This window comes from Hemibagrus wyckioides, linkage group LG18 (assembly GCF_019097595.1).
Source record: "Hemibagrus wyckioides isolate EC202008001 linkage group LG18, SWU_Hwy_1.0, whole genome shotgun sequence".
Taxonomy (NCBI): Eukaryota; Metazoa; Chordata; class Actinopteri; order Siluriformes; family Bagridae; genus Hemibagrus; species Hemibagrus wyckioides.
Genome location: NC_080727.1, coordinates 2,897,278 through 2,923,079, shown reverse-complemented (window position 1 = coordinate 2,923,079; position 25,802 = coordinate 2,897,278). Strand labels below are relative to the sequence as shown.

Genomic DNA, 25,802 nt, shown 5'->3' with positions numbered 1-25,802 from the left:
TCTCATGACAGATGGAACAGATGTGGGTTGAACACGAGGAAGACATCATGTGAAAAGGCCTCAGAAAAAGATTCACTGAGAGACAGATGCTGCACTCTAACATGAAATGTGAAGATGAACATAACATGAAATGTTTTTTTTTAATATTGTCTGAAAACAAACTGTTTATAGCAGGGAAAATAATATTTTTCAAAACTTAACACTGTATAGAAATGTACCATTATTTATTTTATTTGTCAAATAAACCTAAAAATATAAAGCTGATGTTCCCAATGACCATCACTGAGCATCATTTTTTCTACACATGAACACTTAGCTTTAAACTCTTGGTTGTATTAACAAGCAAATTATTCCATCTGTATTTATTAACTTCATATATTTTCCACCTACTCACTACTGATGCTTAATTTTGGAATTTTGTGCAATTCTCTGATCTACCAGCAATCTAGCATTACTAGCAATTAAAATTTAATAGGGGATACAATTCATGTACAGTACATTCATATATACTAGCTGTGCAGGCCTCACTGTCACAATACATATATACTCATATCAGAGGCCTACTAAGTAATTGCTCTTTAAAACCACTGGATCTGTCAATATAATTGAACCAGTCAGATATATAATTCATATATATCAAAAACTGACATAGGAAATCCAGATCCAATACACTAGTGAGTATCGTAAAAGAGCTGCCATTTTGTGCACATGTCCATGTCTATGTGCCATGACAGCAGTTTATGAGGTTCATATGGAGTTAGGATTAGGAAATGAATCCTGCGTTTAACTTCTCTGTCAGAATTTCAGCTTTCACTTCCTGATATATATATACTTACGGATGTAGTTTACAGCATGGCATGTTTATTGGCAGACCGGTAATGCACTAGAACAGATATACTTAAAGTACACTGCCCATTGCTGTTAATTACTATTACATTCTTAAGTTTACAGTTAGATATACAGTTGATAGTTATTGATGTTAATATTATGAATAAATAAAATCTAAATTGTAATGTTATATCTATATCTAAAAAATTATCTATCTATCTATCTATCTATCTATCTATCTATCTATCTATCTATCTATCTATCTATCTATCTATCTATCTATCTATCACTTAAAAGTGGACATTAACCAAAAAAATTAAAATAAATATAAATTCAATTTATTCCAGTATAATACTCAGGTCCAGTAACATTGGATTTAACAATCAATCCAAAAAAGGCAATATTAGAAAGGGAAGCATTAAAAACATCTTCTTTTAAAAGCAATAACCCACATGTTTGGAGCTGAGACGTTAGAGAACACCATGGTTCTGTTCATTTATGGACATGAATGGGAAAATCCAAAAGATGCCCTAAAGAACCGCTGTGTGAAGATGTGTGGAACAAAACACTTCATGTTGGAGAACAATGATGAGAATGTCGAGGAGCTTTTCAGAAGAGTCGAGGCAATGACGCAGAGGAAACAATGCAATTAAAAAGAGAACTGGACGATTAATTGAGATAGAGCAGGATGAGTTAAAGACTGAACTTCATACACTTAGACAAACTGAGAGAGATTTGAGAGAGGAGCTGGAAGGCAAAAGTGTTACAGAAGGAGCTGGACACAGCTAAGGGTAGAGAGAAACAGCTAAGGAAGGAGCTGGGAGCATCTAGACATGATGACATTGTGTTACAGGAGGAACTGGACATGGCTAGACGTAATGAGAAACAGTTGAGGAAGAAGCTGGAAGCATCCAGACGCCAGGAGAGTGTGTTACAGAAAGCACCATAGCCTGGGTTGTGGTGATCAGTCTGCCGTGTTTTTTCCCTGTCTGTTTGTAAAACATAATCATATTCAAACTGAAGCAAAAGTACATTCTTAAAAAAATTCCTTTTTAATATATATAATATATTAAACAATAAATATTGTTTGTAGGCAAAACATCAGCTCTTCTCTGCACAACTGTAAATGTGAAAAGAATGGAAGAGTAAGTGCTCGATTCTCCTAGTGTCCTTTTGAGGATGTTCACACTGGATTCAGTCGAAGCGTTAAGTTACTAGGTAGAAAGTTCAGAAGCCTGACAAGAGAGTGATATAATAAAACAGCGCCATCTGTCTATAGTAGATGGTGTGACATGACGCGTAGTGTGAACAGTCTTGTTGCTGTTAATAATGTGAAGTATTAAAATAAAATTTAGCCAGTATAACACAAGGCTGTTTTTTTGCTATCTTGTAATATTGACAGTGTGTGTGTGTGTGTGTGTGTGTGTGTGTGTGTAATTGCTAGTTCTGTGTATTGGAGGGGAGTTATCTTCCCTCATACCCCTCCCTTTATTACTCAACTTCCGCCTAATATAAAACACGAGAAAACATAGTGCATCCGTCGAAAGTGAAAATAGTTGTTATTTTTGATTAGGAAATATGCAACTCCACACTGACGATGTCAACAGTGAATGTACTATTTTGATTTTAATTTACTGAAAAGGAGGTATATTTTTATTAAGTGAAATGTTGCGCCAGGGAAAGAAAGGTGAGATCCTTTTTGCGTTTGTTCAGTTAATTGCATGTCCTCTTCTTCACTCTTCACACACACATACACACACACGAACACACACACACACACACGAACAAATCACTCAGATCTGGCTATATATATATATATATATACTTAAATTAATGTTTGAAAACTTTTATTTACTGGCTGTAAATGGTCATGTCACTAAATCACAGTGACTATGGGAACACAGGCAGCGTCATTCGTGCGTTTTGTGTATTTGGTGCAATGATTATACTTTAAGTTTATCCTCAAACGCAAACTTTACTGACAGATCATTCATCCGTGATATGTTCAGTGTGTCAAGGTCGTTTTAATAGTTTTGCACTGCAGCTATGAGGCTATCATTTTTATAACTAAGGACAGATTACAGTCTTCAGCTTAACATCATGCATGGCTAAGTTCTCACATGCCAGGCATCAGTCCATGTGAAGTAGTCACCTGTGTCATCACTTACTGATATGATGGCAAATAATTTTATTGGATATTTAAAGATGGAATTAAAAAAAAAAGAATTTGAATTAATATACTACATACACTGACCTGGCATAACATTATGACCACTTGCCTAATATTGTTTTGGTCCCCATTTTGCTGCTAAAACAGCCCTGACCCGTCCTGCACTGTGTATTCTGACACCTTTCCATCAGAACCAGCATTAACTTCTTCAGCAATTTGAGCAACAGTAGCTCATCACGTGCATCAATGAGCCTGGGCCACTTATGACCCTGTCACTGGTTCATTACTGTTCCTTCCTTGGACCACTTTTGATAGACACTGACCACTGCAGACCGGGAACACCCCACAAGAGCTGCAGTTTTGGAGATGCTCTGATCCAGTGGTCTAGCCATCACAATTCGTCCCTTCATCAAACTCTCTCAAATCCTTACGCTTGTCCATTTTTCCTGCTTCTAACATCAACTTTGAGGACAAAATGTTGACTTGCTGCCTAATATATCCCACCCACTAACAGGTGCCATGATGAGGAGATCATCAGTCTTATTCACTTATTCACTGACAAGACATGAATGAAGTAAAACAAAGAAAACTATAGAATAGATTATTGTGAAGACATAAACAGCCCAAAGTGGATGATTGAACCGATCTATCACCAGTCTTGCTTCTGGGTACAATGTTTGAACCATTGGGTGCACATGGTCCTCCAGAATGATTTAGACCTTGGCAGTGACACACATATCTAGCACAAGTAGTGGGCCGATAGATAGATAGATAGATAGATAGATAGATAGATAGATAGATAGATAGATAGATAGATAGATAGATAGATAGATAGATAGATAGATAGATAGATAGATAGATAGATAGATAGATAGATAGATAGATAGATAGATAGATAGATACTTTATTGATCCCATGAGGGAAATTCTGGTGTAACACAAATATAAAATGTAAAATTATATATACACTATAATAAATATATATGTACATATATACAAAAAATATAATACTAAAAAAAAGAAAAGAGAAAAAACCTTAAATATAGAATACAATAAGTTAAATTAAAAGTAGTAGTGCAGACAGTTGTGGATTTAACAATATATCCAATACGTCCATATTTGCAACTTTTTAACTTTGAATTGCAAGTCTCATGTTATAAAGAGCTTATTATATTTCCCTTTAATTAATTTAGTTTAATTTAATTTAACTCAATGCTTTACTTATTTAAATTATTTATTTAAAAAACTAATACTTTTAAATTTTGCTTATGTGGTATAAGGCTTTAAAATGTAATACATAATAAATTTGAAAACATAAGCTGTTTGTAAAGATGTTTTAATTTAGGTGTAATGCTTTCTTTTGTTCTTATGGTCTTTATTTAACCAGCATCACTTCTTAGTCATGGTAAGTAATTGTGTTTATTTATGGATTATAATTTTCAACATAAAAGGACAAATCAAAGTTACTTTTGCATTACAAAATTGTTTCCGTTCTAAATGATGTAACCCAATTATGTGGCGCCTGAACAAAATAGAAAACTAGAATACTTACTACTCATAACTTTGTACATTTTTGTTTATTTTTACAGGCACATTTCAGGGAGATGGTAAGTCATTTCTTTAAGTAATCACTCCCTTGCATGCTGAAGTTGCTATCCCGTGGCTGAATGGGTATCTAGATAATGGCATAATGCAAGCTATTTATTTTCTTACAGATGATGTTTGCTCACTTGGCTCCCCATCAGATGAACCCAAATCAGAGCTTCGGCTCGTTTTGCTGGGTGGAGATTGTGCTGATAACAATTACACAGCTGACATTATACTCAGGTCTGATAACAAGAAAGAAATGAGAAATCCAAAAAAAGGCAACATTAGAAAGGGAAGCGTTGAAGGAAGACAGCTCTCTCTATTTGTGACGCCTTCCTACTGGATGAACCACTTGGCCTCGTATTGGATTTTCTCCAATGGAGTGGAGTCCATCAGAGATGAGATTCAGAACTGTACCTCAGTGACGTTTCCTGGCCCTCACGCCTTCCTGCTAGTGATGCGAGCTGGACAGACTCCTGGGAAAGAACATCTTCTTTTAAAAGCAATAACCCACATGTTTGGAGCTGAGGCGTTAGAGTACACCATGGTTCTGTTCATTTATGGACATGAATGGGAAAATCCAAAAGATGCCCTAAAGAACCACTGTGTGAAGATGTGTGGAAGAAAACACTTCATGTTGGAGAACAATGATGAGAATGTCGAGGAGCTTTTCAGAAGAGTCGAGGCAATGACGCAGAGGAAACAAAGCAGATTTTTTATTCAGCGCTCTTACGAAAATCTCATGAAAGTTTACTTTGAACCCTGGGAAAGGTCTCAGATGTACAAGGAAATGCAATTAAAAAGAGAACTGGAAGAACTGAAGATAGAGCAGGATGAGTTAAAGACTGAACTTCATACACTTAGACAAACTGAGAGAGATTTGAGAGAGGAGCTGGAAGCATCCAGACATCAGGGGAGTGCGTTACAGGAGCTGGACACAGCTAAGGTTAGTGAGAAACAGCTAAGGAAGGAGCTGGAAGCATCTAGATATCAGGAGAGTGCTTTACAGAAGGAGCTGGACACAGCTAAGGGTAGTGAGAAACAGCTAAGGAAGGAGCTGGAAGCATCTAGATATCAGGAGAGTGCGTTACAGAAGGAGCTGGACACAGCTAAGGGTAGTGAGAAACAGCTAAGGAAGGAGCTGGAAGCATCTAGACATGATGACAGTGTGTTACAGAAGGAGCTGGACATGGCTAAGGTTAGTGAGAAACAGCTAAGGAAGGAGCTGGAAGCATCTAGATATCAGGAGAGTGCTTTACAGAAGGAGCTGGACACAGCTAAGGGTAGTGAGAAACAGCTAAGGAAGGAGCTGGAAGCATCTAGATATCAGGAGAGTGCGTTACAGAAGGAGCTGGACACAGCTAAGGGTAGTGAGAAACAGCTAAGGAAGGAGCTGGAAGCATCTAGACATGATAACAGTGTGTTACAGGAGGAACTGGACATGGCTAGACGTAATGAGAAACAGCTTACGAAGGAGCAGGAAGCATCCGGACATCATGAGAGTGCTTTATGGGAGGAGCTGGACACAGCAAGGGGTAGTGAGAGACAATCAACGAAAGAGCTGGAAGCATCTAGACATGATGACAGTGTGTTCCAGGAGGATTTGGACACAGCAAGATGTAGTGAGAAACAATCAAGGCAGGAGACGGATGTGTTAACAGGCAGTGAAGCAGGACAGTGGAAATATATACGACGCAACAGCAGGGAATATTTACCCCCTTACAGTAAGTTCCTTGAAGATCACACTTTATTAGAATGACATTTTAACAGCTGTATTAAAATTTAAATGAAAACAGTATAAATGTTTGTTTAGAATAATTTAACTGATTTGTTTTTGTCATTTCTTTCTTTGTATACAGTGACGACAAATCAGAACAAGCCTCTAGACGACCTTTAGATGGTGTGGGAGAAATCTGGTGAGTGTTGTGAGAAAGTGTGAGAATTTTCACATAAAACCAGAGACTTGAAACCGAGCTAAAGATCTGGGAGGCCAATTAAACGTACCTAACGAAGGCTAATTAGACAACTGATAAGACTAACAGGTGTTTCCAGCTCTGGTGGATTCAGGATCCCAAACCAGACAAAAGGGGACCTTCAGGTTGGACTTGATGACACTACATTAGATGTTCACCAGGATTTGAAGGCAACATCATCAGCAAAGCCTTTTCTGCATTCCTTTACCTACTTCCTGTTAATGCTTCTGACACAAACAAAACAGCAACCCAGGTGAAAAGCTGCTACTGGAATCAAGACATCTCCAGCTTATTTCAGACCTGTTAAGTTATTCCTGTTAAAATTGGACATGTATATTTTCCCTTATATATATATATATATATATATATATATATATTTATCTTATGTATGCACATTGCACATACTGTATTATTTATTGTCATTACATTTATATTCATATAAATATATAAATATTCTTTTTTTTATTTACATATATGTATATACTATATATTATAGATGTTTATACATATATATTATTTATATTTTTATAAATATCATTATATTACATTATCATGTTATTATTATATTATATATAATATATTGTATTATTATTATTATTATTTGTTATATACATACTTTTATTTTTAGTTTATATATATATATATATATTATATACACATATATTTGTATATGTATATCCGATACACAATCGGCTTTACATAACTATTGGTGTTTTTCATAATTTATCGTGTCTTTAATTTCTACTATGATAGTTTTTATTCTTCCTATTTTTCTATATATATTTTTATTACCTATGTCCCTATACTTTTCTTGTCCACACACTTTAAATTCTTTCTTCAAATGTAGGACAGTCGTAATAAGTATTTCACTGCATGTTGTACTGTGTATGATTTCGTATCTGATGAATAAAATTTGAATTTGAATTTGACCCTTTCATTTGTACAACACTTTATTGAGAGGAAGCGGACTCAGAAGGAACCGGGCCTGCAATAGGCCTGCTCTCCTATACTTCACTGTCAATCATTACTGTAGATTATGACATCATATCCTAATAAATAAGCAACAGCGTACACACAGTTGTGTCATAACCTGCAGTTCATTAGAGACTGAAATGGACCCATTGCACTGAACAGCCTCGAGGGAATCTTCACTAACCCTTGTGTAACTCGTCCATCACTTCCTTCTCGAGTCAGATGGAGGTGGATCTGGTAGTGTGGAAATTTCAACATGGTTTTCAATTAGTCTTTGTACCAAAGTGGGTGCAGACACATGCTTCAGAAATTTTGCTCTTCTCTCTGTGGTTGTGTGAGATGGTCTCCATGCCCGTTGCTCCTGGACAACAAGGACAGAAAAAAACAAAATATCTAAATCAACACGGCCCTGGTGCTTAGAAAATGTGAAGCAAAACGTGAAGTGGAATAAACTCTTACGTCTCAGGAAAATCTTTTATATTACTATTTTTATTATATGGAGTTTGATCAATTGGCTAATCACTGTAAGTCTCTCTGATATCAGGTCTCAAATGTGCAAGTCTATAAACTCTAGTATAAACTCTATAATCTACCTTGCCAAGGATCGTATCGATTAGAGACACAATAACTTGTGCTTATGCTTAACACTACAGACAAAATTAAACACAAGAGTTATGTGTAAATATATTTATTTATATATAATAAATATAATAAATATATTTATATATAATAAATATATATTTATCATATATATATATATATATATATATATATATATATATATATATATATATATATATAATAAATTGATGTTTCATGCCTCAGAGCTGAGTTTCACTTTGAAACTCCAGATTTTGTGATGTCCTGGTTTCTACGTGTTTCCGTTAACCATGCTTAGTTACGTTTATGCTTCATGTTAGTCTTGTCTTACCCCTGTTAATAAAGCAGCGCTTGTGTATTCCTGCATGTGGGTCCCCATGGCGTGTGTGGCGCACTCGGCTTCCACGGAAATGCGGGGTATGGGGGACTTGGATGTTACAATATTTGCATGAGTGTTGTCAAAAATTAATCATGTTGCTTATTTTAACAAATGAAAAAACAATATGAAAAGAATAAGCTTTCAATTCCTGATATTTACAACCTTATGTACTTAGAAAATGGCACATTTGGTGGCTGACCAGAAACATATTTGAACAGATAGTCTTTAAGCACAATTAATATTTGGTTGCATATCAAGTATGCAATACTTAACAATACAAATTTAAAAAATGACAAATTTTCATAAGTCATAAGGCAAGTCTGTTTTAAAATACACATTTTTTTTTGTTGGAACTGAACGCTTCTTGGAAAAGAGAGAGAAAACTAAGAAAGCAAGTGAACAATTATGAATCCAAGAACAGTAAACTAAAGGACCGGTTCATGTACTTTTTGGTAATGAAATCATTTTTATGTTTATAAAAAGAAACTTCAAATACCAAAAAGTACGCGAACCGGAAAAACCAAGAGAATCTAAATTCACAGATCATCATATTGGCGTTCTCTGCATAAAAAAGCAGAATAACAAAGAGGGCAAAATCTTCAAGCTAGCAAATTACAGTTTTTCTCAACTGACCACTGGATCTGTCCATATAATTGAACTAGTAGGCTATTTAATGCATTATAAAACAAAGTGTTTTATACAAAAACTGAATTAGGAAATAGAGAAATACAATATCCAATACACTAGTGAGTATAGTGAGAGCTGCCGTTTTTGCACAAACAACTGTGGCAGAAGTTTGTGGTGTTCATATGGAATTAGGAACATGAAACTGTCTGGCACAGAGGAGACAAAACCAAGAGAATCTAAATTAACAGACTATTGTATTGGTGTCCTCTGAATGAAAAAGCTGAATAGAGGGCAAATTCTTCAAGCTAGCAGATTAAATGACAATACTATATTTATATACAGTAATAGAGAGGAGAGATTCACAACATTTCCCAGTGTGGAAGTTTGTCTCATGCCCTGAAATGATCAGAAGAGGACGGATCTTGTATTAAGATGTTAACAAATAATGTACAGGTAAAATGTTTTTTAATGTCTTTTTTGTTACTTCTTGTTTGTGACTTTGTTATGGTCTTTTAGTATGTCCCTCTCTCTGACATTTTTACTGCAGCCCAGTGTGTACAAATGTCTAAGTCATCATCTCAGGAATGTGTACTTCTCCATTTCTCCAAAAACACTATGTGACATAAACCATCACATAAAACACTTCTGCTTTCAGTCATTGTCTCTCTATACTGAAAGTAAAGCTTATTCGAATGCTGTTCATAGATTTCAGTTCAGCATTCAACACAATCATCCCTCAGCAGCTGATTAAGAAGCTGAGTCTCCTGGGCCTGAACACCTCTCTCTGTAACTGGATCCTGGATTTCCTGACTGGGAGACCTCAGTCAGTCCGGATCGGGAACAGTATCTCCAGCACCACCACACTGAGCACTGGAGCTCCTCAGGGCTGTGTGCTCAGTCCACTGCTGTTCACTCTGCTGACTCACGACTGTGCAGCAATGCACATCTCCAACCACATCGTCAAGTTCGCCGATGACACGACCGTGGTGGGTCTCATCAGCAAGAACGACGAGTCAGCATACAGAGAGGAGGTGCAACATCTAACAGCCTGGTGCAGAGCCAACAACCTCTCTCTGAACGTCGACAAGACCAAAGAGATGGTTGTTGACTTCAGGAGAGCACAGAGTGACCATTCTCCGCTGTCCATCGATGGCTCCTCTGTGGAGATCGTCAAGAGCATCAAATTCCTTGGTGTCCATCTGGCGGAGAACTTCACCTGGTCACTCAACACCAGCTCCATCACCAAGAAAGCCCAGCAGCGCCTCTACTTCCTGAGGAGGCTGAGTAAAGCCCATCTCCCTCCCCCCATCCTGACTGTGTTCTACAGAGGGACCATCGAGAGCGTCCTGAGCAGCTGCATCACTGCCTGGTTTGGGAACTGCACCGTCTCAGATCACAAGACCCTTCAGCGGATAGCGAGGACAGCTGAGAAGATCATCGGAGTCTCTCTCTCCTCTATCACAGACATTTACACCGCACGCTGCATCCGCAAAGCCAACAGCATTGTGGCTGACCCCACACACCCCTCACACACACCCCACACACCCCTCACACACCCCTCACACACACTCTTACACACCCCTCACACACACTCTTACACACCCCACACACCCCTCACACACACTCTTACACACCCCACACACCCCTCACACACACTCTTCACCCTCCTGCCATCTGGAAGAGGTACCGGAGCATTCGGGCCCTCACAACCAGACTGTGTAACAGTTTCTTTCCTCAAGCCATTAGGCTCCTCAACACCCGGGACTGAACTGTTCTACACTCTCACTCAGGACTGAACTGTTCTACACTCTCACTCAGGACTGAACTGTTCTACACTCTCACACACACTCTCACTCAGGACTGAACTGTTCTACACTCTCTCACACACTCTCACTCAGGACTGAACTGTTCTACACTCTCACACACTCTCACTCAGGACTGAACTGTTCTACACTCTCACACACACTCTCACTCAGGACTGAACTGTTCTACACTCTCTCACACACACACTCTCTCACTCAGGACTGAACTGTTCTACACTCTCACACACACTCTCACTCAGGACTGAACTGTTCTACACTCTCACACACACTCTCACTCAGGACTGAACTGTTCTACACTCTCTCACACACACACTCTCTCACTCAGGACTGAACTGTTCTACACTCTCACACACACTCTCACTCAGGACTGAACTGTTCTACACTCTCACACACACTCTCACTCAGGACTGAACTGTTCTACACTCTCTCACACACACACTCTCTCACTCAGGACTGAACTGTTCTACACTCTCACACACACTCTCACTCAGGACTGAACTGTTCTACACTCTCTCACACACACACACTCTCACTCAGGACTGAACTGTTCTACACTCTCACACACACTCTCACTCAGGACTGAACTGTTCTACACTCTCTCACACACACACTCTCTCACTCAGGACTGAACTGTTCTACACTCTCACACACACTCTCACTCAGGACTGAACTGTTCTACACTCTCTCACACACACACTCTCTCACTCAGGACTGAACTGTTCTACACTCTCACACACACTCTCACTCAGGACTGAACTGTTCTACACTCTCTCACACACACACACTCTCACTCAGGACTGAACTGTTCTACACTCTCTCACACACACACACTCTCACTCAGGACTGAACTGTTCTACACTCTCTCACACACACACACTCTCACTCAGGACTGAACTGTATATTAACACTCTGTCTCTCTCACACACAGATACACACACTCTCTCTTGACTGTGTGGACACACACACACACACATAATTTATATTGTTCATTACTTACTGCACTACCTCTACCTGTCATCCGCTGCTATAGTTATATTTATGTTTATTCTATTTGCACTACCTCAACCACTGCTGTGTATTCTTGCACAATATTTTTGCACAATACTTTTTTTTTTTTCTTTTTTTTTTATATTTCACTTTATCTATTTTATTTCACTTACATTCCAGTACACGTTCTTTTATTTCTTTTCAGCGCTAAGTGTCCTGTGTTCTTTTGTGTTGTCTTTCTTGTATTTATTGTCTTTTTTGCACTGTCTTGTCTATGCTCTGTTTGCACCTAGCTGCACACTGTGCACTTTACGTGGCTAAGACAAACTTCTGTCCTAGCTCTGTGGTGTTGTTTGTTGTTTTGTATTGTACTAATAGTTGTATGTTTATGTAGCACCAGGTCCTGGAGAAACGTTGTTTCATTTCACTCTGTACTGCGCCAGCTATATGTGGTTGAAATGACAATAAAATCTTCTTGAATCTTGAATCTTGAATTAAAGTGGAAGGGCACTTTGAAATACCTGCTTGAGTGTATTTGGAATAATTGATCATCTGGCTTATTTTAACAAATTCATTATCAGCTTAATGGAGCCTAATTCATTCTTATATCAAATGGACCAGATGCTGCAGACTAACAGGAAATGTAAAGACAAAGAAAGCCTTACATGCTCTCTGAACTGTATTTTAGTTGTAGTAACACAATTTGTCATGTACTTGTAATGATTCCATAAAGTTTGTTGATCAAGTGTCCAATAGTTATAAAGGAACGACAAATTTGTCAATGAAGTATAACAGGGATTCTTTTATATGGACAGTTACCCCTCCAGAAAATTACACTTTCAGGCCTTCCAAAACTCCAAAAAAACAACCAAAAAACATGTGATGTAAACAATGTCTAAAAAACATTTCTGGTCCTAACTTCTTTATTCTACTTAAAAACTTCTCTGTTAATAATTCTTTTCTTTTTTTTTTATTCCCGGCCAACGCACAACCTTTAAGGAATTGCCCCCTGGGATTAATAAAGTTTTTTGAATGTTGAATCTTGAAAATCTCAGGAATGTTCTGACTTCTGCACTGATGTATGTTTCATGTGATGTAAACCACGTCTGAGAATCATTTCTGCATTCAACTTGTCAACTATGTCATTCTCTATAAGTTCAATAAACTTCCCTTTAAGTGTATTGAAAATGAAGCTGATTAGTGGAAGTGCACTTCTAAAAGCTGGCATGAGTGTTGCCAATAATTAATCATGTGGCTTATTCTAACAAATAAAAAAGAAAATGGTACATTTGGTGGCAGACCAGAAACATATTGAACAGATAGTCTTGAAGTACATAACATAGTGCATATCCAGTATGCAATACTTAAAAGTACAATTTTTTTTAAAAAGTCATTAGAAAGGTGTATTTTAAAATCTACACTGAAAATGCTTGAATAATTTTAATTGGTTTTTTTGTTTGTTTTTTTACATTTTATACAGTATTTTCTGTAGAAGTATTAAAATATTACTTGAAGTGACCACAAGAGGGCAGAAAAAACAAAATATCTAAATCAACACGGCCCTGGTGCTTAGAAAATGTGAAGCAAACCGTGAAGTGGAATAAACTCTTACGTCTCAGGAAAATCTTTTATATTACTATTTTTATTATATGGAGTTTGATCAATTGGCTAATCACTGTAAGTCTCTCTGATATCAGGTCTCAAATGTGCAAGTCTATAAACTCTAGTATAAACTCTATAATCTACCTTGCCAAGGATCGTATCGATTAGAGACACAATAACTTGTGCTTATGCTTAAAGAAAGTTTGTTTAGATTCTCTCCTGAGACACTACAGACAAAATTAAACACAAGAGTCCAGAAGAGAAGAACACAAATACACAAAATCCATTCTGACAAATAGATGCTCTGTCCTTTACATGAACTTGAGATGAGGAGATGTTTCCTTACAATGATTTGAATTTATTTTTGAAACTTCTTGAACATTTCCCTGAGCAGCACTATTGTTCCTACATGCCTCAAGACAACGATCATCGTCCACGTGCCGAAGAAGTCTACGGGTTTCTGCCTCATGAGGTACATCAAGACCCAGCTACCATCCTCACTGGACCACTTGCATTTCGAGTATCGTCCTAACCGTTCTACGGACGAAGCTATCACCACAACCCTCCATCTGGTCCTGACCTACCTGGACAATAAGGACTCATACGCGCGAATGCTTTTCATAGACTTCAGTTCAGCATTCAATACAATCATCCCTCAGCCCCTGATTTAGAAGCTGAGCCTGCTGGGCCTGAACACCTCCCTCTCCAACTGGATCCTGGACTTCCTGGCTGGGAGACCTCAGTCAGTCTGTATTGGGAACAGCATCTCCAACACCACCACACTGAGCACTGGGGACCCTTAGGGCTGTGTGCTTAGCCCACTGCTGTTCACTCTGCTGACATATTAAGTTTGCTGATGACATGACCATGGTGGGTTTCATCAGCAAGAACAACGAGTCAGCATACAGAGCAAAGGTGCAACAGCTGGTGTAAAGACAACAACCTGAGAGATGGTTGTTGACTTTAGAAGATCACATAGTGGCCATTCTCCGCTGTACATTGACGGATCCTCTATGGGGATCATCAAGAGCACCAAATTCCTTGGTGTTCATCTGGTGGAGAACTCCATAAGCAAGAAAGCCCAGCAGCGTCTTTACTTCCTACGGAGGCTGAGGAAAGCCCATCTCCCTCCCCCCCATCCTGACCATGTTCTACAGAGGGACCATTGAGAGTGTCCTGAGCAGCTGCATCAATGCCTTTGAGTATTGCAGCTGACCCTGCAGCAGGTAATGAGGACTGCTGAGAAGATCATTGAATTCTTTCTCCTCTATCATGGACATTTACACCAAACGCTGCATCTGCAAAGCCAACAGCATTGTGGATGACCCCACACACCCCTCACACACACTCTTCACCCTCCTGCCACCTGGAAAGAGGTACTGGAAAGAGGCCCTCATGACCAGTGAAGCCCTCAAAACCACAGTAACAGTTTCTTTCCTCAAGCCATCAGGTGCCTCAACATCCAGGACAATACACATGTGACATATCAAAATGCTCAGCAAAATGAGGGGAAGTGCATCTTGGTGGCGATACAGGTAGTCTGTAAAAAAACTGAATACATACATCATGAGGCAGATATAAAAAAACAAGAAGAACAACAACAATAACAAATGTTGCTTCGTTGTTTAGAAGATCCTTATTTAAATATTTTATTATTCATTACTTTTTTGTTCTTATAAAATAAAACTGTGATTTGTTCATTGTGTTCCTCAGGTGAAGCATCTTTACCCAAATTCACACATTCAGCCGACCCCAGTGAAGAGTGTGGATTTATACTGCTGGGAGGTGATGACTTTATACTAATCAGGAGGCGTGCAGGTTCATACTCAGGAATCAGCAGAACCAACAAAGAACTGACCTGGAAGATTGGGAGGTGAAGGAGAACCGTGTCCAGGGAAGACATGTCACTGTGACCATCAGTCCCTCTTCTTGGTTGGAGCGTTTGAGATCATCCTTATTTCTTTCCAGGGCAATCAAAAGAATCAAAAATGACATTAAGAAATGTGTGTCAGCAGCGTTCCCTGGACCAACCAAGAAATGTGGTCAGAGGTATCATGTTAAATTCAATTCAGATATTTTGTATAGCGCCTTTTACAATGAACATTGTCTCAAAGCAGCTTTACAGAAGAAGAAAACAGAGAAAAAGGAGGGGAAAATGAAAAATAATAATAAAAAATAAAAAATAAAAATAACTAATTAACTAGAAATAAGAATAAATGATTAAATTCTATAATTAGACTATTTTATCCCTAATGAGCAAGCCTGTGGCGACGGTGACGGTGGCAAGGAAAAACTCCCTGGGATGGAAAGGAAGAAACCTTGAGAGGAACGAGGCTCAGAAGGGAACCCATCCTCATTTGGGTGACACTAAAGAGTAAATAATGTAACTGTAGCTGATTAATGTCCTTTCTACAACAGCAATCAATGACCATGAGGAACTATTAGGTCAGTGTAGTTTCTAAGGTCATTATAAACACTAGTTCTTTGCTGTCACGGGCTGACAGATGAAATGGCAGATCTGTGATGGTGTGAAAGTCCCCAAGTGGCTCTGTCCATGGCTGTCTCCTGGTCCACACAGATCCATCCACAGCATCAATGGGCACCATCAAGAGACTCCGACCAGGGGTAGGGCAGTGGTCACACTGGAAACTGGCGAACACTGGGAGCTCAGGAGTGGGGTGTATAGCTCCACAGAGAAGGTAGAGAGAGAAAGAGAAAGATACTAAGTTTCTGATCATGTGATGCTTAAAGACAGTGTAGAATTATGTGTAAAGTGCAGGCAGGGACTCCGGCAAGACTAGCTATGACAGCATAACTAAAAGGGAGAGCCAGAAGGTCACAGACATGAAGGCTTCCCGGGACATAAAGCATCCAACCACTTCACAATCAGACCTGAGTGACTTGCGAGGGTGGTAAGATGACAGCATCCAACACATCCCAGTACACCAAACACTCTATGACCATGAACCTTCCAGATCTGCTCCTTTTCCTAAGAAAACGATACATTAAAAGCTTGACTAAACAAATATGTCTTCAGCCTAGACTTAAACATTGAGACTGTGTCTGAATCCCGAACACTAATTGGAAGGCTGTTCCATAACTTTGGGGCTTTGAAAGAGAAAGCTCCGCCCCCTGCTGTAGCCTTTGCTACTTGAGGTACTACCAAGTAACCAGCACCCTTTGATCGGAGTAGGCGTGGCGGATCATAAAAGACTAAAAGATCGCTCAGGTACTGCGGCGCGAGACCATTTAGTGCTTTATAGGTTAGTAACAGTATTTTATAATCAATGCAAAATTTGACTGGGAGCCAATGTAGTGTGGCTAAAATAGGAGTGATGTGTTCATATTTTCTGGTTCTAGTTAGGACTCTAGCTGCTGCATTCTGGACTAACTGGAGCTTGTTCCTGCTCCTACTGGAACATCCAGACAGTAAGACATTACAATAATCCAACATAGAGGTAACAAAAGCATGAACTAATTTTTCTGAATCATGACGCGACAACATATTTCTTATCTTAGCGATATTCCTAAGATGGAAGAAGGCTACCCGAGTGATATTATCTACATGAGCTTCAAACGAAAGACCAGAGTCAATAATCACACCAAGATCTTTTACTGCTGGACAAGATGAAACCAGAAGACCATCCACCATTACTCTATTATCAGAAAGCTCACTTCTAACTGCCTGTGGTCCTAGTACAAGCACCTTTGTCTTGTCCGAATTAAGCAGGAGGAAGTTAGTGGCCATCCAATGTCTAATGTCCTTTACACATTCTTCTATCTTAATAAGCTGGTGTCTCTCATCTGATTTAGCTGAAACATATAGCTGTGTGTCATCTGCATAACAGTGGAAGCTAATACCATGTTTACAAATAATTGCAGCAAGGGGTAACATATATAGGGAGAAAAGCAGTGGGCCTAAGACAGAACCTTGTGGAACACCAAACATAACCTTTGTATGCATGGAGAAGTCACCATCTAGATCTACAAACTGATAACGGTCAGTCAAATAAGACCTGAGCCAGGAGAGGGCTGTTCCCTTAACACCAACAACATGTTCTAGTCTATCAAGTAGAACAGTGTGGTCAGTGGTGTCAAAAGCTGCACTAAGATCCAGTAACACCAGTAGGGAGACACAACCCTGATCAGAAGCCAGTAACAGGTCATTGACCACTTTAACCAGTGCTGTCTCTGTGCTATGATGAGGCCTAAATCCTGACTGATACATTTCATAAATGTTATTTCTGTGCAGGTCTGAACATAACTGCTGTGCTACAGCCTTTTCTAGGATCTTGGAGATAAAGGGCAGGTTTGATATCGGTCTATAGTTAGACAGCTGACCGGGGTCGAGGTCCGGTTTTTTAATCAAGGGTTTGATAACTGCTAGCTTAAAAGATTTAGGCACATAGCCAGTACTTAGAGAAGAATTAATGATTTTTAGAAGGGGTTCAGTAGCTACTAGTAATATCTGTTTAAGGAAAGATGTGGGTAAAGGATCTAGGATGCAGGTAGAAGATTTTGAAGAAGAAATTAGTGAAATTAGATCAGGCTCTTGAAGTGGAGTGAAGCACTCTAAGATCTGATCAGAAATAGCTATATTATCTAAAGGATTATCTATCAAATAATATGGTTTTAAATTAATAGTCTGAATTTTTTGCCTGATATTGTCAATTTTTTCATTGAAAAAATTCATGAAGTCATTGCTGCTAAATGTAGATGGTGTGCGCTTTTCTACAGTGGTTTTACTCCTAGTTAGTTTTGCTACAGTGCTAAATAAAAATTTAGGAGTGTTTTTGTTATCTTCGATTAGGGCAGAGAGATACGCTGATCTAGCAGAACTAAGAGAATTTTTGTATCTCAGAAGGCTTTCCTTCCATGCAATCTGGAATACTGCTAATTTAGTTTGACGCCATTTACACTCTAGTTTCCTAGCTGATTGTTTTAAAGCTCCTGTGTGGTCGTTGTACCAGGGTGCTAGTTTCTTGTCTTTAATTTTTTTCCTTTTAAGTGGAGCTACAGTGTCTAGGGTGTTCCGAAATAATGACTCCAGGTAATCAGTCGCCTGGTCAAGTTCTGTGGGGTCAGAAGGTGAACCAATCATGTGTGATAATTCTGGGAGACTATCAGTAAATCTCTCTGCAGTAGCAGACGTAAATATACGCTTCGTACGGTAAAGCACCAAGTTGCGCATCTCGTGACTAAGACGCATTCTAAATGAAACTAGATAATGATCAGAGATAGCTTCCGACTGTGGAAGAGTGACTATGTTTTCTATATTTAATCCGAATGTAAAAATGAGATCCAGAGTGTGACCTCCATTATGAGTGGGTCCTATTACATTTTGATTAACACCTAATGAATCTAAGATGGACACACCTGCTGTTCTCAGAGGGTCTTCTGGCTTATCAAAAGGAATGTTGAAGTCTCCTACTATTAATGCTTTGTCTAAAGAAACAACAAGGTTTGAAGTAAAATCTCCAAATTCACTGAGGAATTCAGAGTATGGCCCTGGGGGTCTGTAAATAACAATTAGTGGAACTGACTCTGTGAACTTATTATTAGTACTTGCATATGTTAGGTTAGTATAAAGAACTTCGAATGTGTTGAACTGATGTCTGGGTTTTTGTGTGGTGCTTAGCTTATTATCATGAATAACTGCGACACCTCCTCCCCTGCCTGTTTAGACGCGGTTGATGTATATAGCTATAGCCAGGCGGACAAGCTTCATTTAATGCTACGTACTCGTTTTGGTTAATCCATGTTTCTGTTAAACAAAGAACGTTGAACTCCTGATCAGTAATCAGTTCATTAATTATAAGTGCTTTAGTTGACAGAGATCTTATATTTAACAGTCCTAGCTTCAGATCAAAGGTGCTGGCTGAGCGTTCACTATCATCTAGTTTTATGTTAATCAGGTTACTAAAACAAATTTTCTGATTGTTAAAACATTTGCGTTTGGTTTGGGGAACAGACACAGTCACAATGTTATGAACCCTGAGTGACGACTCTTTGCAGCCAGTAGACGGTCGGATGAACCTGCTTGTCTGCTCCCTGGCCCTGGATTGTCACCGATTAACTAGATCTGCTCTAAGACTATGTGCTATGCTGCAAGAAATGAGAGCAGCACCCTCCCGAGTGGGATGGATACCGTCCCGTCCTAACAGGCCAGCCTTGCCCTCAAAAGAGCTCCAATTGTCTATGAAGCCCACATTGTTTTCGGAGCACCACCTGGACATCCAGCAGTTCAGCGACCATAACCTGCTGTAAGCTACATCGCCACGCCGCATTGGGATGGGGCCAGAGCATACTACAGCATCGGACATCGCCTTCGCTAATTTACACACCTCTACAACATTACTCTTAGTAACCTCAGACTGACGAAGGCGTATATCATTAGCTCCTACATGGAAAACTATCTTGGAGAACCTGTGCTTGGCTAGGACCCTAAGATTACCTGCAATGTCCGGCACCCTGGCTTCCGGAATACACGTAACCTGTGCTGCTGGAGCCCCTAAAGGCCTAGCTAATTTCACATGCCTTAAAATTGAGTCTCCTATAACCAGAGCTCTTTCAGGTTTCTCAGCGGGTTCTTCACTGAGGAGAGCAAACCTGTTGGTCATGTGAAGCGGAGAGGAATGGTACTCCCGTGGGCAAGCCTTAGCGTTAGCCTTGGCTGCGCGACTATGCCGCCGAGTCGTCACCCATTCGCCCCGCTGTGAGGGCTCTAATGCCGGAGTTGGGGGATTACTAACTCCACCTAAGGCATCCAGACTTCCTCCTACAGACACTACACTGCTCTCACCATCACTAACCCTCTCTAGAGTCTGGATGCGCACCTCTAAAGCTAATATCTTCTCCGTCAGAGAGCTAACTAGCGTATACTTATCACAGGTAAAATTAACACTAATGACGGAGGAAGAATTACTGAACATCCTGCAGCTCACACACTGTACAAGCTGAAAGTTAGTCACCTTTGAGTGAATCTATCCTCCGACTGCTGTGTAAAAACCGGGGGGGGGGGTGGGGGGGCTTCACCCGATAGAAAAACAAAAGAACAATTAACTGCGATATGCAAGTAAAGATTTAGCAAACGAAACCTGGCAGAGTAAGAAATTTAGGTTCTAGAGGACACTAAAGTGTACAGGAACTTTTCAGTAAAGTTTTAAATATGATAGGAAATAAAAAAATGAAGTTTTTTATTCCACCAGCCTATGAACACTTCATGACAACAGAATTTGAATCTTGGGAAAAGAAAAGAATTTTATATATGAATAACAAGTTAGCTGCTTCTCAACTAAGAGAGACTAAACTAATAAAAGAATTAGATGATTTCAGAATAAACGAGTCTAACCCAGGAAGGTTACTGGATCCTCCTCAACAAAGAGAGAGTGAGGTTAGAATGGAGGACTGTGGTGCAGAAAAGGACAACACTGACCAAGAACCACAACCCAGTGGAACCAGGAAACGCAGCAGCAGTAAAGACGCTGATACTCCAAACTGTAAGTATCATTTTGTTAGTCTGTTTTTATGCACTTAACTAACATGAATTCAATAGTTATATTAATGCCCCTTTAATTTAAACAATCGCATTCCCTTATCTGCAATTTGTTAATCAGCGCATTATTTTTTAAAAGTATATTCCATCTTGCCATGTCTTTGGTTACATGATCTCTTTACATATGGAAGCAAAAAATCCATGTGTGACCAACTAGATTTTAAGTGGGAGACATAACTACTCTAAAAAATGACCCCTACCTCTAAATAATATTTGTGTAAATTATTTCTGAAATTCTAATCATCTCTCTCCAGTATCCACTGATCACATGGACCAAAATTTGGTCACATTTTAAATGGACACTAAGGACAGATTTTATGTGAGTATGGAAACATTTAAAACTATAAAATGAGTGCTAATGTTTGGTTTTACTGCCTTTTTAACATCAACCCAATTTTTTATACAAAGAGAAAGCTAACCATGTGCTAAATGCTATAAATCATGTTATATTGCATGAAAATGAAGGGGGTAATTATCATAAACACATTATTGTTTGTTTTTTATAGGCTTAAGTCATCACATGTGAAGGCTGATAAATTGCTGACTTGTCACCTGACACAAAGAAATATCTTTTCTAAAGAGTGATGAATAGGTGTTGCAGGAGCAAGTTCGAGTGCTCAGTGCTCATAGACTCTAAAATAATAGAGTCTATATTGAGGGTCAGATCACAAGTTTAATGGCACCTAATTAATTCTCACATCATTACTAACACTTAACGGGATACAATTCATGACAGCAAACTGCTCTACATTGCATTCCCACTTTCATTTTCTGAAACATGAAATATATACACATGCTGGCCTCACTGTCACAATACATATATACTCATATCAGTTCTAAGTGACCTACTCTATGCAATAAAACAGAAATGAATGGATTTCATTTCTGTATTTCAAGTAATTGCTCTTTAAAACCACTGGATCTGTCAATATAATTGAACCAGTCAGATATATAATTCATTATAAAACAGAGCATAGAAACAAAAACTGACATAGGAAATCCAGATCCAATACACTAGTGAGTATCGTAAGAGCTGCCATTTTGTGCACATGTCCATGTCTGTACCATGTCACTAGGTTACTGTGTTAATGTTTATGACAGCAGTTTATGAGGTTCATATGGAATTAGGAACATATAACTATCTGGCACAGAGAGAATCTAAATTCACTATCATATTGGTGTCCTCTAAATGAAAAAGCAGAATAACAAAGAGGGTAAAGTCTACAAGCTAGCAGATTAAATGGCAATAAGATATTTATATACAGTATTAGAGAGGAGAGATCCACTAACATTTCCCAGTGTGGAATTTTGTCTCATGCCCTTTGAAATGATGAAAAGAAGACAGATCTTGTATTAAATGCTCTGTAAAGCCTTCATAACGGCTCTAATCTGAGGTGCTGTTAATTGGTGATTTCTGAGGCTGGTAACTCTAAATTACTATTATTATAATTATAAATTATAATTATTATTATTAATTATAAATGAACTTCTCCTCTGCAGCAGAGGTCAGTTTTGGTCTTGCTTTACTGGGATGGTCTTCATGTGAGCCAGTTTCATCATGGTGCTTGATGGGTTTTGCAAATGCACTTGACGATACTGTTCTTGCAAGAACTATTCCAGAACACCTGACCTTCGTGTCTTAAAATAACAACCGACTGTTTTTTGTTGTCATTACATATGGATTACTGAAGTCCATGTGTGTTATTTCATAGTTTTGAAATCTCCAGTATTGTTCTAGAACGTAGAAAATAAATCCCTAAACAAAAAACATTGAATTAAAAGGTGTGTCCAAACTTTTGACCGGTAGTGTGTATATGTATATTATAATTTTATTGATCTTATTTTTTATGCCTTTTATTTTTAAAGACATTTGGTTGTAGAGCAGACCATCAATAGAATATAAAGGATCAGAATTTCAGCTTTCATTTCCTGATACAGTATATACTTCCTGATGTAGTTTGGAGCATGGCATCTTTGACGAAAGACCAGTAAAGCATTGGAACAGATATACTTAAAGTAATAAACAATAACCCACATGTTCTGAGCTGAGGCGTTAGAGTACACCATGGTTTTGCTCATTTATGGTCATAAATGGGAAAATCCAAGAGATGCCTAACAAACTGCTGTGTGAAGATGTGTGGAACATCATGTTGGAGAACAATGGTGAGAATGTTGAGGCGCTTTTCAGAAAAGCCGAGCCAATTCAGCACTCTTATGAAAGTTTATTTTGAACCCTGGGAAAGGTCTCAGGGCTGGTACAAGGAAATGCAATTAAAAAGAGAAATGGAAGAACTGAAGATAGAGCAGAATGAGTTAAAGACTGATCTTGATCAACTTAAACATACAGAGAGAGCTGAGAAAGGAATAGGAAGCATCCAGACATCATGGGAGTGGTTTACAGAAGGCTTTGGACACAGCTAGACATAGTAAGAACCAAATAAGGAAGAAACTGGAAGCACTCAGACATAGCCAGAGTGCGTTGTAGAAGGAAAAAACAGTGAAGGAGCTGGATGTGTTAAAAGCGGTGAGGAAGGACAGTGGAAACGTTTTCAGCTCCACAGCAAAGATTTACCACCATGCAAAAGTTTCTCACAGATCACACTTTATGATAGATTTAGAGAATGACATTTTGACAAGCTGTATTAAATCTAGTAGACTGGAATGGAATGAAAGGAGCTTCGGTCAGTAACAAAACAATGCAAATGTTGGTGAAGAATAATTTAACTGATTTGTTTTTGCAATTGTATTTAGTGACAGAAAATCAGAACAAAAAGCCTCAAGATGACCTTTAGAGAATTTTCAAATAAACCAGAATTGAAATTGAGATACTGTTGTAGTTCAGCTATAAGCTAATATTTAAACTCATTTCAAATGAAATCATTTATAAACATAAGTAAAGTCACATTTGTCATAGTCGTGAATGCAGATTAAATGAACATCCAGATTATAAACTCACCTAACAAAAGAGAATTAGACAAGTGATTTAAACTATTGCGATTACAGTAGTTACAGTACATTTTTATTTTTAAACTAAGCAACAACTCAGGAGGAAAGTTGGTACCACAATTAGGATAATGTCTAATCTCCAGCTTTTTTCTATTTATCTATCCTCCAAAAGCCTTTATTATCAAATGATAATACTTAAATAGATAATACACTGTAACCAATTTTGCACAATTTTATATATATAGTGCAGGCAAGGGAACCTCTGAAAATATTTTTTGTAGGCAAAACATCAGCTCTTCTCTGCACAACTGTAAATGTGAAAAAGTGGAAAAAGAATGGAAGAGTAAGTGCTCGATTCTTCTAGTGTCCTTTTGAGGATGTTCACACTGGATGTCGATTCAGCTGAAGCTTCAAGTTACCTCAGAAATTTCAGAAGCCTGACAAGAGAGTGATATAATAAAACAGCGCCATCTGTCTATAGTAGATGGTGTGACATGACGCGTAGTGTGAACAGTCTTGTTGCTGTTAATAATGTGAAGTATTAAAATAAAATTTAGCCAGTATAACACCGGGGGGGGTGGTGGGGGGGTGGTGGGGGTGTTTGGGTGTTGGAGCTTCCTCAGTTACCTAAATATAGTTAAATTCTTTCCCTTTTTTTTGTTATACACATTAGATTGAAAATATATTCAAGATTCAAGATTCAAGATTCAAGAAGCTTTATTGTCATTTCAACCACATATAGCTGACGCAGTACAGAGTGAAATGAAACAACGTTTCTCCAGGACCTGGTGCTACAGAAACATACAACAACAAAGAGTTCAACACAAAACAACACCACAGAGCTAGGACAGAAGTTTGTTCTTAGCCACGTAAAGTGCACAGTGTGCAGCTAGGTGCAAACAGAGCATAGACAAGACAGTGCAAAAGACAATAAATACAAGAAAGACAACACAAAAGAACACAGGACACTTAGCACCGAAAAGAAATAAAAGAACGTGTACTGGAATGTAAGTGAAATAAAATAAGATAAAATGAAATGATGTAAAAAATATTGTGCAAAAGTACAACAGCAGCGGTTGAGGTAGTGCAAATAGAAATAAACATAAATATAACTATAGCTGCAGATGACAGGTAGAGGTAGTGCAATAAGTAATGAACAATATGAATTATGTGTGTGTGTGTGCGTCCACACAGTCAAGAGAGAGAGTGTGTGTATATGTGTGTGAGAGAGACAGAGAGTTGTATACAGTTCAGTCCTGAGTGAGACTGTGTGTGTGTGTGTGTATGTGTGAGAGTGTAGAACAGTTCAGTCCCGGGTGTTGAGGAACCTGATGGCTTGAGGAAAGAAACTGTTACACAGTCTGGTTGTGAGGGCCGGAATGCTCCGGTACCTCTTTCCAGATGGCAGGAGGGTGAAGAGTGTGTGTGAGGGGTGTGTGGGGTGTGTAAGAGTGTGTGTGAGGTGTGTAAGAGTGTGTGTGAGGGGTGTGTGGGGTCAGCCACAATGCTGTTAGCTTTGCGGATGCAGTATGCCGTGTAAATGTCCGTGATAGAGGAGAGAGAGACTCCGATGATCTTTTCAGCTGTCCTCACTATCCGCTGAAGGGTCTTGTGGTCCGAGACGGTGCAGTTCCAAAACCAGGCAGTGATGTCTCCATCTCTTTGGTCTTGTCGACGTTCAGAGAGAGGTTGTTGGCTCTGCACCAGGCTGTTAGATGTTGCACCTCCTCTCTGTATGCTGACTCGTCATTCTT

At 38.8% G+C, this 25,802-nt stretch overlaps 1 pseudogene; it reads left to right on the top strand.

Moving 5' to 3' along the window:
• LOC131369139 (uncharacterized) overlaps positions 1 to 25,802 on the top strand; it is a 69,245-nt pseudogene that overhangs the window by 21,921 nt on the left and 21,522 nt on the right.